This window comes from Hermetia illucens, chromosome 3 (assembly GCF_905115235.1).
Source record: "Hermetia illucens chromosome 3, iHerIll2.2.curated.20191125, whole genome shotgun sequence".
Lineage (NCBI taxonomy): Eukaryota > Metazoa > Arthropoda > Insecta > Diptera > Stratiomyidae > Hermetia > Hermetia illucens.
In genome coordinates this window covers 10,524,826-10,544,558 of record NC_051851.1, presented here as the reverse complement: position 1 = coordinate 10,544,558, position 19,733 = coordinate 10,524,826, and the positions used below count along the sequence as shown (strand labels likewise).

The following is a 19,733-nucleotide window of genomic DNA, read 5'->3' as shown; positions in this document are numbered from 1 at the left end:
TATAATTTAGTTTTATACAGCGTGTTACTGAAACCACACCAGAAAAGGCTAAAAAAAAGGCGAGACGCATAAAATCTTCGAATTGAAATATCTCCATTGTAAAATTCTGGTTGAAGAACCTCATCACAAAAATGGACTCTCGCAATGCCAGAACTGCCAACCACATTTTGATGATCTCCGAAACGCATCTTATAGGAAAAAGCCACTACCAGATGCAAAGATACAGATTTTATGACACTAAGCACCCAGACGACAAGGCTCATGGTGGAGCTGATATTCTAATCAAATCCCGGCTTAGGGAACAGATACTGCAAGAAATACCCTCAAGCTACATCTATCCACCTAACCGAATCTAGCGACCAAATCTCTACAAGGTTTCTGAAATCTTAGAAAGAAATGTTTAACGGGCGGGGATTGTAACGCCAAGCACAACCACTGGGGATCAAGAATAATCTCTCCGAAAGGCAGACAACTGTCAGATACCTTAAGTCAAAACTAATTTACACCCTCAACCCCCTCCTTTTTTACTACTTACTGATTTCTACAGCAATCTTGAAAAGAAATTTTTAGCGGTTGGGGACTAGTCAGACAACTGTTCGGCACCATAAGCAAGTCCAAAAGGCTTGATGTTATTTCTTCCGGACAACCCACGTATTGGCCCAGTGACCTGTACTAAATTCCTGATCTTATCAATTCTGGGGTTGCAAAAAACATCCGTCGAGACAAGATTTGCACTCCAGTCAACTTCGACTTTTTTTTGGATCGCCCCCCTGTCGCTATCACCAGCCAAGCAATTAATTTGAATAGCACCCATTTTCACGTCACAGCTCCACTGAAAACTTGCCAGGACATCGACAATGTTGTCGAGCAATTCAACCAATGCATCGTGGCAGCAGTTCGACACTATGCCACCGCTAAACAGTACTCGTACTGGTGGATTCAGGAAAATATTGTCGACAGAAATGCAACGATTGATAAGGAGTAAACGAAACTTGAGGCGGCAATGCCAGGAACATCGATCCCTCAGACTAATCAGGATCTCGCAAAAACCACCAAGAAGCTGAGAAATGCTTTGAATGCAAAAACAGAAAGTGACTTCCAGCACTTCACAAGCAGTCTCATTCCCTCTACCACAGCAAGGATTACTCTCTATGGAGGGCAACCAAAAAGCTAAAGCGACCGGTACAGATTGAGCCATCTCAATGGTGCTAAGGCTTAATGGCTTACTAATAGAAACTGGACGGGGAGCGATGATAATAAAGGACCAGGGTTTGTGACTTATATGCAGGGTATTTTTTAACCAAATTCCTCGACCAGTGGGCCACTTTTACCCAAGCATAAAAACGAAAAACGTCCTCAGTTCTGTACTGCAGAAAGTCAAAAAGCCATAGCCTTAACAACGTTACCGGCAAAATGGTCAAAGAATTGTCACCTATCGCTATTAAGTATCTCACCTAGTTACTCAATAGGATTATCCAGCTCGGTTACTTCTGGAACTCGAAAAACCGCTGGTCACAATGATTCCCATGGCTGACATGAAACGCTAACAAGCTCATATCGACCAATCAGTTTGCCATCCGTAGTGTCGAAGCTTTTCGAGAGCCTTACTCCTGGCAAATCTCAAACTTTTCCTTGCCGGCAAAAAAGTAATTCCTCGACATAAATTTAGCCTCCGCAAAAGGCGCAGGCATCACGAAGCAAGTTCATAGAATTGTGGCGGAAATTAGCCGAGCATTGGAAAAGAGGAAGTATTGTTCTGCAGTGTTCCTGGACGAAGCACAGGCATTTGATAGAGTATGACACGAAGGTCTGGTGAACAACATTAAGAAACTGCTTCCTGCTAATGGTCACACGATTCTTAAATAGATAGGATTGGGCGGAAGTTTAGAATTGGGTACACAAGTTTTACCGCGCGTGACCACAACATCAATATTGGCGTACCGCAAGGAAGCATACTAGGACCGATGCTGTACGTTATGTATACATTAGGCATGCCTACATTTGCGTTAGTAGTTTCTGGCTACTCCAGCATCTAAATCGAAGCGAGGATTGACTGACCACCGAGGAGATGAAAATCAATCAGCCGAAATGCACCCACATAACATTCACGTTCCGTCGGGAAACCTGCTCTCCAATCAACTTAAATGGAACCCAAGTCCCCTAAATCTAAATACCTAGAATTGCACTTAGATAGACGGGTTCTGTGGAAAAGGCAATCATAAAGCTTATCTGGACATATGGGAGATCCAGTTATGGGATTCTGCGAGAATACCTAATATAGAGGCTATTGCAACGCGCGTAATCCAGAATTCTGCGCACAATCAAAGCGCTCCGTACCCTTGGTTGGTGAAAAATAACTAGCTTCACAAAGATCTTCAGATATCCACACAGTTGATACCCAGGTACCCACAGCGAGATTGCAGTCTACACCAGCAAACACATGCAGAAACTGACCTCATCCCAACAGCTTGGGCACAGGATCTGTTGCGAAAATCTAAAATTCGACGGCTCAAAAGGTTTCAAATTTTTGCAGGAAGGATCCAATAGTATTAATGTTTGATGAACATATAACGTTCTGCTAGCTTCTAACAATCATACACACCCGATTAGCCCGTGGTGGACCGTGGCTGTTGAGAAGGCACAGGGAGCAGAATCTAACCGGCACAGTTCTTCAAAGGCAGCCCATAGTGTTTACGAATAGGGGTATTTTGGGCTGTCATATAGGGGTATCATGACTTTATTCAGATTCTCGACTGAGTAGTTTGTGAAAATGACCCCTTAGTTTAAGTGGGCCAATTCTAACCCGTTCGCGTCAATTCCACTTTGCAACTGATGTCAAAACCGGCTTCAGAAATAGGAATCGAGACTTTCATTTGCTATTCCCCCTCCCCCTCCGGAAGTCCCTACTACTTCGATAAAATTACTAAGGCTTAAATGAAAACTAAGCACATTCGATGAACAAGCGAATCAAGAGTACCTGCACTGGCATTCAGGAAGAGAATCGATACAATGATTTGGCAGACGCATCCAGAATTCCAGGCTACAGTTCTATAGCGAATAGCATTCCACTTAAAACAATTTTGAATTCTCGCTCTTTTTGCAGCTTGACGAAATCCGAGACAGATTAAGTGCGCAGCGATAGAAATAATAGCGCAACCTAGCCTATGAAGCACAGCACGCGACTACATATTATAAATCGAAACATTCCCCAAAATAAAGAAAATACAATAATGATTCAACATCAACAACTTCATGCTGATGCTATCTCTCCCGGGGATTTCCAATATACACCGATAGATGAAACTGGAATGATGGTAAACAGAAATAGCTTGGAAGTCATCTAAACTGATTAGATAGCTTACAAGAAATTTAGCACTTCAACCACCCATTTCAACCACGATATTTGTTGTATTTAATCATCTCTGTACAAATTAGCCATACTAGGTCCTTTAAGGGGCACAACTAGTGTGAAAATTTCAGAAAACCATTTTTTTTCATTTGCATTTTTCGATAATTTATACCTTTAAAAATAACATAAAATTTTCAAGATTGTATCTCAAATAGTTTTCGAGTTACAACCTTCTAAGGGTAGCTGCTTGTTAGTTGTCGGTTTAAAATGTTTGGTACACCTAAGGGGTTTTTGGTTTCATACACTGTGAAGATCAAAAACACTGCAGCAGTGGAAGACCACTTTTTTCGGAGGCTCTGCAGACAGCGGATAATTTTCGGGGGGTCGAATATTTTCCTTGCAAAATTTCACCATATACACACAATATCCCTAAATCCCTAAATATACCCTAAAAATTTTGAAATATTCGATCCCCTCCAAGCAAAATTGTTGTGTGGTGTTGACAGATTGACCTTCAAAAATATTGATTGAGGAAAGATGTCAGGGTCTATTGACGCCTCCCATCTTCTGGACAAAACAATTACGTCCCCGATAACAAGGGGAAACAACATCCATGACAGGATGCAACCCTAGTGGACTCCGCTCTGAACAACTATTAGTGTCTCTGGAAGGTCCTTCTTGTATAGAATATTCCATATATTCCTATTCCTTTGTTCTCGCTATCGGAAACTGGAAGAGGGAAAGTGGTGATCTAAACTCCACACACTGCTCCACAATGGTTTGAATGTAGATGCTACGAGAAGGATCTAAGTCGGAAAGTAGCACGGTCTCTGTACTGGTTGCAGCGCATTTTCACGTGTAATGACTGTGGTAGTCGAAGATGGTTCAAATGACCAACTGGATCAGCTGTGGCCAATCAGGAGGCAAAAGAAATCCCATAAACCTGAAAAGCGACGAAGTGTGCAGATTCAGAGTGGAGGCTCATGGATGGTTATAACAAGAACACTATGCTTGACTCCAGTTCACTCCTTTTGGAGAGGGGGTGGAATTATAGGTCATCCACGCAGTCCCTCCTTCACATAGTTTTTTTCTTCTACTTTATTTTGTATGAAACGGCATTTTAGTTTCATTATCACACTCAATGCAGTGCCAGAGATACCTACAGTGTCAGACAGCACAAAGCCGAACACAAACGTCCATGACCACAAGTGGCATTCGAATTCGGGTCAACGAGGTCGAAATGTTGAGGTTCAACCAACCATCACAGCGGAAAGTAAAACGAAAGCTAGAAGATGCTCTTACAAATGGGGAACCATGAATCTGCGGAGTAATACTACAATGTCAACCACAGTCTTTCCTCATGGTAGCAGTGGAGTGACAAACACGGTGCATTCTTCGAGATATATTGTATGTTGAAAACTCTTTGGCTTTGTCGAAATCCTCCAGATTACGTGCCTGACTGAGCCCTCCCTTTACAGATCTCGAGGATATTTCAGAGACTTCAACAAAGCCTCAACCTCAACCTCTGCCCATGTAAAAACCAGAATCCGCAATGCAGACTATCCGCAAAACCTGCAAACAAAAAAGTCGATTATGAATTGTACTCTGTCCTGAATACGAGATGCAAAAAACTCTGAACTCGATCGGAAACGTGGAGAAATATAGTGAGTTTTCTACACCTGGTGCACCACTGCCCCACATCAGAGTCCAGAACTGGTTTCACAAAGCCCTTAACACGCCTTAACTGCTCAAAATTCATCTCAACTTGTGTGATCTACATAGCAGACGAAGCCCCAAATAGCACCAATTTCAGAACAAACTCTTGTGTTGTGTTCCACTTGTCCACACAAGAAACCAAATGGCAACAACCACCCCTTTACTTGCGAACTGAAAAACACGCCAAACCCTAGGAAACACTTATGAGTACTTCAGAAGAAAGTTCTAAATTAAGAGAAAATGAAGAAAGGTTGCTGCATCGTGTGCATCACTCTTCCACATCAGGTGTGAAAACTACATCCCAAATACTGTGCCTAAATAACAAAAACACGCCTCCAATAACTTTGTCAACCCAAATCACACAAAAGAGCAAAGTCACGAGAAACTAATAGATATCAATTGTAATGTCGTTTTAGTTAACCACAGACTGCAACAGGATACACAACAACCGGTATACCTGCTCCCTAACAAACAAATCACTGCCAATTTTACAATCTACCTACCTACAGTTGACTTTTTCCATCCTCATCCTAAAAACCACACAATCATATCTCAGGCACCTTCAGGGATGAGAGCAAACGCCCTTAACGCCATTAATTGAGAAAGGACAAAACACCATTATCATCCACCCTCAAGACAATTTGAGCTACCCAAAGAAGATAAATATTTACAAAACAAACCCCAATTACTATTGTAAATATTTATACCTGAAAACCTAAACCCGGTACCTAATGACTGTATTACCATGATTAGTTACACTTGCCTACCTGAATGGTTCAAGGACGGAGGGATAATTTTTTGCACAGCTTGAAAGTCATAGAAAACAGAAGATACTTTTGACTTTTTGACCAATCCGGTAAATGATGTCCCTTGAGCACGCCTTAGGGATCATTAGAGAATGGGATTGGCGGGACCTCTGAGCATCTCAATATCCTTGTAGACGCCCGTTCAGAAATTTGGAAAAGATGAAACTGAATTTCGATTTTAACTACCTGTAATGGGAGACGACTCTTGTCTAAATAAGAATCGTAGGAAACTTATATATTTTATTAAATTCGATTTCCCCATTGTTACCATCTATTGCCTTTTAAAATAAATCCACTGGATTTTATGCCATATTATTCAGGTTCTCATATATCCTGACGTGCACAACCCACTACTAATGCTCACTTTTCCGAAGTATTTTTGGACCATATGTCAGGACATAAGACATCTGCAGAGCATGAACCGTCTCACTGCACTACGCCTTCCTAAGCGCTAGAGACGAAAGTAACATAATGAAAGACATTTCCATGAAAACAGAAGGACTGTGGTTTCAACTAGACTATACAGAGGAGCAGGAATAATACTACCAAAAGTTTTTCCTTGAAGAAAGAATTTGCAACAACCCTATAAGGACTTTAAGACTAAGCTAACCTTAAATTATCTACCTGCAGGCTTTGCAGCATTATCCTAATAGATCTTACTCCAAATCAAAGGAAGGCAGACGTTATCAGCGAGCCTCAGGGATTGAACGGAATTCCGGACAAAGATTTCAAGTTGACCGTTAGAACGAATCTTAGTTGGTACACCAGGATTTTGGAACCTTCCGATTAATGGAAAACTAAACCTAAATCACTCTTGCTGCCGAAATTTAAAAACAAGTCGGGACACCGGAAGCTAGACGCTTCAGGTACGAAAGGTTTTGTGTATTTCTTAGTACGTAGCACGTAATATATCCCTATATTATGTGAGAGTATCCACTTTTGGGGTGATATTGACATTCATAGTCGTCAATTTTCAAAGAAGCAACAAATTTGAGGTATTATAACTTTGTTAGTAATAGTGCAATTTCCACCAAACTTGGTAAGATCATGCTTTATATTATAGCCCATATCACTGCATGGTACTAGGATGAACTTAAGGGGGGTTTCTAACCAATTACAAAAAAATGTAGTAATATACTATTATTAACTTTATTTAAACAGATATCGACATGGAAGGTATTTCGGAGCCTAGGCACCATATAGTGGCAGCCTCTTGATTTTTTTCAGATTTTTCGGTTTGGCAGTTTCTGAGAATGGCCCCCTTAAAGAACCCCCCGCGCTCCCCACCCTTCCAACGAATGTCAAAACTAAGATCGGCTTTGAAAAGTGCTAATCGAGACCTTTAATTCGATACCCCACATGACTATATTTGATGAAAAAAAAAATGTACACCCCCCTTTTGCATGTATGGGGAACCCCTCCTTAAATTCAACGTAAAAGGATGTAATTCACTGTATGCGTGAGCGTTCACAGTTCCCACCTTTCTATCAAATTTGGTGTCAATCGCTATAACCGTCTCCGAGAAAAATGCGTGCGACGGACAAACAGACAGAGCATTCGTCATCTCTGGAATGATGCCGATTGACATCTTGGCAGATGAGATGGCGAATATATACCATGCGAAGCCAATCTCTCCCTTATCGCAGACAAAGAACGCTGAGAGGGAGAGATCCATAAATAGATGGCAAGAGCGGTGGGAACGCTCGGGAAAGGGTCTGGTGGACTCACAGGCTCATTCCTGTCATCAAGGAGTGGTTGGAGAGACGACACGGTGAGATTAATTATAATCTCACCCAGTTTCTCACGGGACATGGAGGATATCTCCAATACCTTCATAGGTTTAAATTGGAGACCTCACCCGACTGTCCAAATTGTGATGGAGTCCCAGAAATTTGTGGAAGAAAGGAGAAATCTAGAGGAGACTCTAGGAGAGGTGCTGGTACCAGCAAATCTGGTGCCGAAAATGCTAGCACAGCAAGAGAATTGGAATGCGGTCAACTCCATGGTCGCATCTATTCAAAATAAATTGCGAAAGGCAGAGGAAAGGAGAAAAGCGCGGTCACGTGCGTCGCGTATAGAAGAAATGGGATTAAGCTAGAATGAGCTGACTCCGTCCCGTGATGTAATACCTTATGGTGGTTCCGCGGGGCAGGGAGGGAGTCGGGGGTGGTTTTAGTGGGTAAAAATCCCAGACGCTGGTGTGTCCAGACCAGCGTCTTTTGAAGATTTCCACCTCCTCAAAAAAAAAAAAAAAAGACTGACAGGCAGTAAACCGATTTTAATAAGGTTTTTTGTGTTTACACAAAACCTTAAAAAAGACCTGGGGAAATTATCTCCCACGATCCTCCACATTAAAACATGAGAGATACCCTGGAGAGAGTAATACACAAAATGATTCTCTCTTTCATCGACGAAGCCGGCAATTTTTCTTCCAATGAATTAGTTCTACGATCGGTAATGTAGTAATAGTCGTGAACCTATGGGCCTAAATTAGTGACAGTGCCCTAATTTGTCATCGTTTGCAACTAACTAAACGAACATTTGTTAGCACCCCTTACGAACTTTCATCTGCCACCATGGAGACGGGATTTAATAGAGGGAGCTTCAACTTATTGTACGCGAAACCAGCCTTCACCTGATAGCCCAAAATTAAAACCTTCGGAATTTCAGAGGTAAGAAATGCTTCTGAGAAAAAGTTGACACTGTGAAAAACGCTTTCGGGAATATAGTTTTCAGTTAAACTACCTCCAGTACCAGTGCTGATTGGAACTAAATTTTCAATGAAAGAAAACTACTTTCAGCTGTGAGAACCTCAATACGCGTAGAGGAGAACATGCGATAGTTAAACTGGATTCACTACCACTCTTTGGGGATGAAGGAGCAGTTAAAACAATGACATCTGAAATGAGTCGGATCTTAAAAAAGACGAAAATGGAGGAGGAATACAACGCATCACTTCCGATAAAATTGACCATATTGAAAAACTGCGACACTCCTAGTAGTGTGATGACAATGCGCTTTTGTACTTACGATGTAACCAAAATTCAGGAGTTATATTTCGAATTCATTCAGGACCTATCTATCATATTCACTTAATCTGCCCCCAAGTCACTACCTTCTAGTTCACTTATAATAAAAATTTGACGACCCTGCCTCTAGAGCCGCAGAAATAGTTCACTTGACCTGAGGTGAAAATTATGCGTGCCTCTTAAAACTACAAAATTAATCCAGTGCCGTTGAGGCCCGGTGGAAATCCTTTTTATCGAACCAGGAAAAAATTTCAGATTTTCTCTACTTCACTTTTTAATGAGACTGTGGTTTAGGTTCAAGCAGAGGGACAACGACAAAGCCTAACACAAACACCCATGATGAACCGAAATTCAATCACGAGACAACAGAACTGAAGGGCTTACGCTCAACCAACTCGGCCACTATATCATCTAGTTATACAAGTTAGATCATATAAATAGGTCAAACTTGCTTGAAACAGAAGATTCTGCTCCTAGCTTTCAACAATTGCAGAAAATAAATGCCGTAAAGGTGGCCATTTCACGGTCTACACAGAACGGAGCTTTTCCCAATAAGCAATACTAATCTTGAAGAGAGTCTTTCTCTAGATCGCTGAGTAACATATATTTATCCATGGATTGAAGTGTTATGCTCCCCTTATACCGTTCGGAGTTGTCTGGATCCAATTCGCCACTCCTTTTGGTCGTAACGTTGATTCGTATGGAATTGGGAAGTCATCAAATTACCAGTGTATCATCTATCGTTGTTCCGGCTGGCCATCGACTTGAATGTCCAGACCAATCTTAGCTAGCGGGTTATCATCTATGTGGATGACATGACCATACCAGCGAAGGTGCATATTGCAATTCCTGACATCTCATATGCCAGGCTTGATTATAGTCGCTTGATTATAGTTACGGATCCAACATTTTGTTTTCCAAACCGACTAAACAGTGTTCTTTGTCTTTGGTCGTTGTCTGGTACTCGATACCATAGGCGATAGAGCGAACAATATTCTGTTAGATTTCGGATTTAAGATGTTCGTTGAAAACCCACTTGCAGCACCTTCTTGTTCCGATGCATAAATTTCATGGCCTAGTTTACCGTTTGTTGAGAACACCCCTCCAACCAGAAAACATAGACCCTAACATAAACTTCCGAAAAACTGGTCAATACCTTCGAGACGAGGACCCCAAGGAGAATAATAGTCCTCCTAGTGGAGAGGAGAGGGCAACAAATGGCGAACCAGACACAACCATGAGTTGTATCAATTGTTCCAAAATAATCAAACTACGGAAGCTGCAATGGGCTAGTGACTTTCAACATATGGACCACATTCGGATATCTAAAAGGGTACCAAAGGAAGAACAACGAGAAAGGCTAGTTGGAAAACCTCGAAAGCGTTGGACTTCTATTGACGAAGACAACGCATCACTGCTAGGTTTTCTAAACTGGAGGATACGATGGACATCCTGAAGGTCAAGACCAGAAATGGGATGTAGAGTCTTAACGACGACTGGAAATTTTTGGTTGAAAGTCATTTGACGTTAGAGGACTCCAGCAAAACATTTCTGGAGAAGCTGTTGTGAGAAAATGTTACCTGCGAAGACACCATCCATGCCGAAAATTGTAAGCACCTAATTGTAAATGAAGTCTTGGATGCAAGGAATTGTATGTCAGCAGCATTATTGAGGTGGTGCATAGGCAAACAGAAATGAATGATAGCGGTATGTTGCATTTCTGGGAGTGGCTCCTTTTTATGGCAAAATATAAAAAGAATACTGGGAGAATTTGCTCGAAGATTTTCAATCGAAATGGTCGTACCAGGACGATCGATGCCACGTGCTACAAGGGTTAGTTGAAGGGGTAAATAATCCGCTGGGAACATCGAAAATTAAGGGAAAAGATCTGTTTTTGCCTCTAGTTAGAGCTGGGCAATCACAAACGAAGTTGCCTGAGGGTTTCCTCCTCTTCCCCACAGCTTCGGTAATGCGAATTGTACGGTATGAATCTGGCGGTATGGTATCATATCCTATCCAGTGCCCCGTGCAAACCACCGAAATGTTGATACGCATTGGGTACTATTGGAAAACAGAAACAAAATTTCTTTCCGGTCGAATGCGAGGCATATATTGACATGGTTTCAACAGGATTACGCAGCAGTTCATACAGCACGGATCGTAAAAAAAGTTTCTAGTGAAAACATTTCGATGTTGGGAATGATCAGCTTAATTTCCGGACCTCTATATCGTTGAAAACGCTTGAGAAGAAGAGCTATACGAAAGCGACGAGAACCACAACTAATTAGAAGTTGGCCTGGAAGAAGGTAGTTGTGAAAAAACGAAGGAGCAAACCCATTATTGGAAATCGATACACACAGAACGCGGCTAAACATCCTGAATTGTTTTGCCATGGGCTTCGTCGACATTATTGCGACGGCTAGAACGTGGAGAAAGTCCATATTACGAACAACGCAGAACTAACGCATGACCGCACTTCGTATGCCGGCTCTAAACAATTTTGGTAGCTGGTGTTTCTTTCGTAATTTTATATGTAGCGATCAACCTGCTTCGTCGCATTCGGAATGGATGGTAGAGTGGTGCGAACATATCACACTTCAACTTAAACAATTAGAAAACATCCACGTAAAGCAACGTGTAGGGCATTGGATGCCCGTCGAAACGATGTCCATGACAAGGATGACCATGGCAAATTAACCGATTCTCCCTTTCCACTTAACCAAAACTAAACTGATACGATGATGAACAATGCAATGTGATGCGGGAAATTACAGCAGACTCCAATTCACCCGTATAACCTGGCAAAGTGGCTGGTCGGTGAATGGAAAAAACTAGGACCCATCAACGGAAAACATGCTGTTAAAAATTCTTAAGTTATCAATAGACTGCAGAATGTACCTCTATTATCAGAAGACGATTGCCTAATATCCTAGGACGTGAAGACGCTGCTTCCGAAAAACCCCGTAAAAGAAGCCGTGTCAAAATTCGAAGAATGGCTTCCACAGTTTGATAATTCTATGGACTGCAAAAAGAAAGCTAGGCAATACAGAAAATTGGCGTCCCTGTGTATGAATAAAAACTATTTTATATTCAGAGGAAGATTCTTGAAGACCACCTCGGGAGTAGCTATGAGAAACGCTTTCTCCCCACTAATGAGAGAGATATTCATGTCGGCAATAGAGCTGAAAGAACCCTACCAAAAACGTGGCTAAGATATGTTGATGGCATCTTGACAATTGTGCCAAAAGCCAAAATAAGTACTATCGACGCAATACACCAGGAAACAACATTTACTGAAGAGATGGAAGACTGTGCAAACTGTCATTTTTAGATCTAGTTATTATGGAAGGTTCCTCTCTTTCGAAATCTATCGAAAACCGATAAATACTCAACGAATTAGCCTTAGCACCTCGTTCCATAATTACCAACAAAAAAACACAGCATTTGATACAATTATCCAGCGACTCTTGACTATCCCTCTCACACTAGAAAACTTTTGTAAGGATAAAAAGGACATCATGGATATGGCTAATAAGAACGGCTATGACGGCCAGATGATAGAATTAATGATAAGAAAGAAAGCTCGAAAAATCGGAAGAGAGAACTTAAGTTATACCTGCAGCAAAGACCGAAAAAAGGCATCAGCATAAGTTACACCCCTGGGGTACAAAACCTAAAATGAATTTTCAAAAAAATTGATATTCTTGTGAGTCCACAGATCATCCCAACTCAAAACAAACCTGGCGTATGAGAAAGATCATCATCATCATCAACGGCGCAACAACCGATATCCGGTCTAGGCCTGCCTTAATAAGGAACTCCAGACATCCCGGTTTTGCGTCGAGGTCCACCAATTCGATATCTCTAAAAGCTGTCTGGCGTCCTGGCCTACGCCATCGGCAGTATCTCTCACGTCTTCTTTTTCTACCATAGATATTGCCCTTATAAACTTTCCGGGTGGGATCATCCTCATCCATACAGATTAAGTGACCCGCCCACCGTAACCTATTGAGGTCATGGTATCGCTTATAGATTTCGTCATTGTGTAGGCTACGGAATCGTCCATCCTCATGTAGGGGACCAAAAATTCTTCGGAGGATTCTTCTCTCGAACGCGGCCAAGAGTTCGCAATTTTTCTTGCTAAGAACCCAAGTTTCCGAGGAATACATGAGGACTGGCAAGATCATAGTCTTGTACAGTAAGAGCTTTGACCCTATGGTGAGACGTTTCGAGCGGAACAGTCTTTGTAAGCTGAAATAGGCTCTGTTGGCTGACAACAACCGAGCGTGGATTTCATCATCGTAGTTGTTATCGGTTGTGATTTTCGACCCTAGATAGGAGAAATTGTCAACCGTCTCAAAGTTGTATTCTCCTATCCTTATTCTTCTTCGTGTTTGACCAGTGCGGTTTGATGTTGTTGGTTGATTCGCCTTCGGTACTGACGTTGCCACCATATATTTTGTCTTGCCTTCATTGATGTGCAGCCCAAGATCTCGCGCCGCCTGCTCGATTTGGATGAAGGCAATTTGTACGTCCCGGGTGCTTCTTCCCATGATGTCGATATCGTCAGCATAGGCCAGTAGTTGGGTGGACTTGAAGACAGGATTGTAGCTAGCGACAAATATCCCGTATATAGGAAGACGTAAGATGAAACATACATTTCAAGGAAGCACCCACTCCTAGGGGCCGATTTTTTATGGAATTGACTTAACGTTTGGTGTTGGAAAATCCCCGGTCCTGATTTCAACAATGCAACAGGTGGGCATGGAGTGGAATAGCTTTGTTGGGAGGACTATCTGACTGGTCTACGAAGAGTACACCTACAGGGACCATCAGTATATTTTCAACATTGGCGACTGAAAAAACAGCAGCGTTTCTGCAAGTACATAAGGTTGCCATTATCTCCTAAATTGGAATATGGGCGACAACCATATCTACGTGCTATCGTAATCAGGTATCGGAGTTGTGCTTCAGTTGCCTCTAGGTGACCTAACTACTGCCACTTTCGCTTCCTAACGAAGACGTCTACAAGTACCTGGCCCATACGCCGATGTAATTAATCGTTTAAAATTGTATCGGACCAGAGTAACCCAATAATATAGCAGATTCAGATGTTTGGGACAGAACAACTTTAACTAGATATTGGTTTCAGAACATCTGCCTTTTCAGATTTTAAACAATGTCCTCCCCATTAATATGAGAACCTTGGTTTTGTTGGTCCCACCCCGTCCTCCAGTGAAAAAAAAAATATGAAGGATTAATAACGTAGGATTGGTGATAGAATGCAACCCTGGCTTACTTCGCCTTTGACTTCAAATTCCTCTAAAGTCTCACTTCACACTTCGAGTAAACACACTCGAGTGCACTGCAGGATAGACTGATGCGGAATATAGCTCCCTGAGGCCATCGTATCTCTCTTGTGTCAGCTGTCTCTCCTTCAGGCTCTCGTCTACCAAGACCATTAGCGAGTGTCGATAGCCACATCGTGTAGCAGGTGATTCTACTATTAACAAAAGTCAAAAAACACCTCCCCCAATTTAGGGTGTCATGCGAACCGTGCCCATTGAATAGTTTCCAGTCGGGGTAACTGACTGTATTCGGACGGAACCTCATTGATACCTGGTCGCTTCAGAGGAAGTTTGACCTTATCGTGCTACGGGGGGGCTATGACATGGAGCACCTCCTAACCCCCATATTCGTGGGAATCAAAGGAGAACCCGTATTAAAATAAAAAAAAAACTACAACCAAATAAGCGGTACCCCGTACCGCACACGGAATGGTTAACCAGGCGGAGGCACATCTCTAAAATACTGAGAGCCAGGTGATTACAACCAAGAAGGGAGAAGTTGGGACGCCAAGCAGTGGATTCAAGGTCAACATTGGTATACTGCGTAGTTGTTATCGGTTGTGATTTTCGACCCTAGGTAGGAGAAATTGTCAACGGTCTCAAAGTTGTATTCCCCTATCCTTATTCTTCTTCGTGTTTGACCAGTGCGGTTTGATGTTGTTGGTTGATTCGTTTTCGGTGCTGACGTTGCCACCATATATTGAGAAAAATACAAACCAAATATCGGAATTGAGCGGAATATACAAGATACCTTGCTCTGAACGTTCAAAAGTTTACATCGATAAAACTAAAAGAATGGTGACCACAAGATTCACAGAACATCTAAGGAAGGCAGAAACAGCGTGAAGAAATAAAAGAAACCCTATCAAAACCATGGTGACCAAACATATTGTAGAGGAAGGACACCATATAGATATTAACAACAATATGAAGGTCCTTCAAGCAGGTACTAAAATGCACTTTGCTAGATGCGTAGAAAAGCCTGTGGATTAGCAGGTAACCTGTAAATGCTAGATTGAATTCCAATTTAGGTAAATGCAACTCCCCCTTATCGAGGTTTCCATAAAATATTAAAATGAATTAAGGATTAGATTATCCATTAGTATCAATAGTATATAAAGTTCCAACTTTTGTTCACATCAGCCAGTACCTGGCATTAAAGAAGGAAACAAGTTGTTCCCGAAATATCGATATTTGCTGAATAAAAAATTACTACTAGCGACGGAGACAGTGTTGGGGTTTACTTCGTAAGGAAAATTCTCCAACAGGATATGGTCGTATATATTACTGATTAGTTATTTTTATCTACTAATAATAAAGTGAACTACAAATATAATTCCCTTAAAGCCCCACGCGGAGGAAATAAAACAATGGGGAGAGCACTAACAAGAACAACTGATTCTCGAACTTCGGTATGTTTTTAAATCAAGAAAACTATAGTCAACAAAGGGAGATCCTTCATTTTCTTTTCACTCAAAAGAGTGGGTATCAAATTCAGCCCAAAAAGGCTAATTTCGGTTTCTGGCGATTTACTTCAACTCTCTCCACGATTTTCTGAGCAATTTGCACTCTTCCTCCACTGTTCAATGCCACATAAGAACAAAGCCGAACGATTTTTTAAGAGATGTCACAGTAAATATTCTAAGTGAATAGAAATTTCTGGACATGCTGAATTTTGTTTATTGAACTGTAACGTCTCGGACTAGAGCATTGAATTTGTTATCTTTCCTCGATCAAACAGGAGCACGGTCTCTCTAGAAATGTTCATTTCCTTCTTGCAGATTCCAGCTTCACTTCATATTCCAAGCTAGACAGAATGTTCTGTGACGCTAGCTGCCCCGGCACTCTTGTGGAGAACGCAGTCCCAAGCTTTCTGGTCAAAGGAAAACGACATACTCTCAAGCACCCTCGAATCCGTATGGTACCGAGCATAACAAAGCAATCGCATTCACACGTCTATGTGTTATGTGACGTAATCAATATCCTGCCGGTTGAGGTTATGATGTTGGCACATGCTAGTCGACGTATTTTAATCCTCGAAACTGTCAACAGAGCACGTGTTCAATTCACCGGTTGCCATTCGCATTGCCATAGCTTCCTGTCCTCAGCTTTTCCAACCAAGAAAAGCTCTCATGCATCTGCTTCCCCAATGGGTAAAATCGAATTGCACGCGCACTGAGAGCGATCCTTTTTGGATAATTGCTTCGCTCATTGCAAGTAGAATGTTCTGCTATGCTTGAAATACACGTACAATGACCACATATTGCCTTGGAAATATCCAGCCATAGTCGCAAGTTGACCTCTCCATTAGTGAATGTTGAGCGCGGTTCGCCATGCAAGCCATAAGTATGCGTTATTCCAGGTCGAGCCAACCAGTAGGGGCGCGCGTGAATTGCATTCTCGCGCTGCATCCACAAAATGGTGGACAGTCTCAAGATGCGACTATATACCATGCAGCCATATCTACAGATATAGCGTCCTTAAATCATGCATGTGGTCTAAGGTCTGGGCGCGATGGGAAAACGAAAGGGACGGAGATAGACGGTGCAAAAGAGAAACACATTGAAAATGCATTTCGGTCGCACGAACTTTCCCCCGCGCCATCATTGCATTCCGAATGAGTTTTCCGCCGCCATGTGTAAAATCCCAGATGCATTTTTCCGATTCCTGGGGCATAGTCAATATATTGTGTTACCATGGGGGCAAATCAAAACGCCATTCTATCGATTTTCCGGACCAATTTATTCCTTCAGCCGGCCGGCGAATTTCCCACCAATCAGTCCGGTTTGCACTGCATCGCAGGGGGGAGGGAAAATCGCAACGAAAGCTTCCGCAGTTGCCAGGCCACCGTTTTGACAGACATGTGCGACGATTGGAGTTTTCACATTATGAGATAGACCGGATAAATGCACTGAAATTCCCATGAGTAAGAGCTGATATTCAGAATGTTAGTAAATAACTCGCACTAAGGAATGTTCTCTGACAGACTCGACACTTCCTTGGTCGCTTCAACAAACGTGTCCTTTCCGAAACAAAGTGAAAGGCGGGTGGTTGCTAGGACGTTTTACTGTTGTCTGCCCGTTCTCTGAACAAGGACGAACAATAGGATTATTTCTCACATTTTTAGATGTTTTTTTCGTAACGCTATTCGAAATTTCTGCTAAAATTAACACTAAGGAAGGCAGCGAACTCGCCCGCCCTCGCTTCCGCAGAGGATCAACAGTAGTGAACAGAAATATTGGAACTACAAACGGAGAAACACTGTCGCACCGGTTGGGTCCGTCCGATAAATACCGTCGCTTCCGAATCGGTTTTTAGGTTGAAATCACGAAATACGAAACCTCCCGAACGAACAACTGGACTATGGACAACATTAATAAAAGCAACGTACTCCTGCCGTTACGGTAATATAGCAAAACGAAAACTACCTATCCAGAAAATTTAAAAAACCGCAACAGAAACGAAAACTGTGCCGATGTAATATGGCGGCGACCGCTACGTCACCGGTTCGCAATCCCAAGAAAAAGCTAAAGCTGCTTCTAAGGACCGAATTCGCAACTACTGAAACTTGGGTCGTTGGTTGGATGTGAGCATGAAAAATGTGATAGCCCGCGACCGTGCCGCACCGATCAACCCTATAAACCTCCGCGGAGGGGTGACGCCAGGCCGGAGGTTCCGCCGAAGACAAGGAAAATCGCTGTGCCGAGAACCAAGCCAAGTGCCACCAGCTCTCAGCTAGAATCAGAGGAACCAGGAGAAAGAAGCGAACTAAGACGATATCACAAACCACTACCACTGCGCACGGGAACCCCTCGGCCAAAACAAAGCAAGGAAGCAGCAACGTGATAGCAGCGGAAAGTACAGCCAGTTCGCGTGTATCGTGGGACCAACCCATACAGTCACCCCAGAAGGTCTCAAGTTTTCAGTGAGCAGTTTTCCATTCACGAGAATTCGCAACGGAGAGTACCCACACGCTAGCAGTACCCATGGACGTCGCTTACCTCCGCAGAAGTCCGCGAGTGCAAGGGGAGGGTACAATTTTCAAAGCTCGCATGCCTCGTGCGAACGGTACCAACACCACTGCAGGCTTCCACACACAAACACGTTGCAACCCCCCCCTCCTTGCCCTTCGTCCTTCCCTTCCATTTCAGCACCCATGCAATGGCCGACCCTCTCAAAAACCTGCTTCAGTTTTCGCACACACTCATCCGTTCTTCTCCAGAGAAACCGGCCGAATGTGGAAATCCATTCGAAAATACCAGCAACATAGCAGCATTTAATCGGAGGAGCTTTTTTTGCGAACTTTCATCATAACCTAAGGTAAGAAGAGCTTTTTTTTGCACATTTATACTCCATGCCCCATAGCGAGCCATCACCACACATCGACGCCAACGTGCAAATTTCCCGACTTGCTAGACCGGTATGTCGCGAGGGGCAGCAGAAGCACCGAACAAAAAAAATTCGCGAATGAATACGCAACATGAGCGCACACATCATGGCTTTGGTAAAAACAGTTTATGCGGTGGACGGCGACGCCAGAAGGGATGCAATAAAGGCTTTTTTATCGTCTTCAAACTAGACAAGGAACACTGCCAGGAGACGAGAATGCGAAAGAGCAGATGCGCCAATGTGACGAGACCTACATGCTGTTCCGCGCGCATTCTGCGCTGTACGATGCACCCATACATGACCAGCAGCAACAAAAAAGTTAGCGTGCCAAGGAAGTCCTATTTATATGGACACCGACACTTCACAACTGCAGCGAACACCTTGCTGGGGAAAGCTCTGCAGCCGAGTGCAGTTTTGCCCAACTTCCTGTAAAACCGGTGGTGATGCCTTGCATTTCCCTCATCTGCGCATAGCTCGTTGCCCGAGAGTTCAGGTGAACCAAAATGAAAATATTTAAAGCACGAATAGACAGGAAAATCGCACGAGCCTCATCATCAGAAAGTTTAAAAATAAAATTTGCAGATTGAACATTTTGCATGAGTCGCCCGTACCCCAGCCAATGGCACAACACCGGCTGATAGATACCGCTGTCGTCGAGTGCGGCTACCTACCTATGCATCACGCTAAGGTGATTGCGATAACCTACTCCACACGGCAATCTGGACGCACATATGAGCACATACAAGTCTACAATGCCGAGACAGAGCAGGCATGAGGTCGGCAGGGACGGGCAGTGATGTCTCCGTGCAAAAAATGCAGTACCCGGACAAACTGGCTTATCGGAAATTAAAGTGTCACGTTGTGGTCAAAGCACCGTCTCCTTAAACTCCAGGCTTTTATGGGGGAGAGCGATACAAACCCCAATGGAATTCAATGTTCACCTATACAACCTAAATTATAGACGGAAATTCACGACTAGGGTTGGAAAGCATTAAAATTTTCCACAACCCACTAAAAGGCGAAGTAACAACTTAAAAAAGGGAGTATCTAAATACTGACTAAAGAAAACTAATTGAATATCTTCTACTTTCAGGCT

General features: G+C 42.8%; 1 protein-coding gene across 6 annotated transcripts in view; it reads right to left on the bottom strand.

Moving 5' to 3' along the window:
* Positions 1-19,733, bottom strand: part of LOC119652455 (heterogeneous nuclear ribonucleoprotein R) — a 217,325-nt gene that overhangs the window by 77,690 nt on the left and 119,902 nt on the right. For 2 of the 6 annotated variants that reach the window (XM_038056605.1, XM_038056607.1), the window contains exon 1: positions 17,677-17,828. The exons of 2 other annotated variants lie outside the window; for them this stretch is intronic. The gene's annotated coding sequence lies outside the window, so the exon portion shown is untranslated. 2 more of the 6 variants (XM_038056612.1, XM_038056611.1) reach the window with 2 other exon arrangements.